Below are 214 nucleotides of genomic sequence, written 5' to 3'. Positions count from 1 at the left end.
AGCATGTGAATACGGTGTTCACTGCAAGAAGTTATCAGACCCATGAACATCTACAGCATACACTTTTTTTCTTAAAAAATAAAAAAAATAACCAAATGAATGGGTTTTCATCCTGAGGGAAGGAGAGGAGTAGATGAATTTAAACAGGATATTGTTATAAAAACTGTGGTGCATGAGCATAATTATTTATTGGGGAAAAAAAAAAATCAAAAGA

The sequence above is a fragment of the Pezoporus occidentalis genome, unplaced genomic scaffold (genome assembly GCF_034315485.1).
Source record: "Pezoporus occidentalis ecotype Australia unplaced genomic scaffold, CSIRO_AGI_Poc_V1 ctg19, whole genome shotgun sequence".
NCBI classification, from domain to species: Eukaryota; Metazoa; Chordata; class Aves; order Psittaciformes; family Psittacidae; genus Pezoporus; species Pezoporus occidentalis.
Note: the sequence above shows the minus strand (reverse complement) of the source record.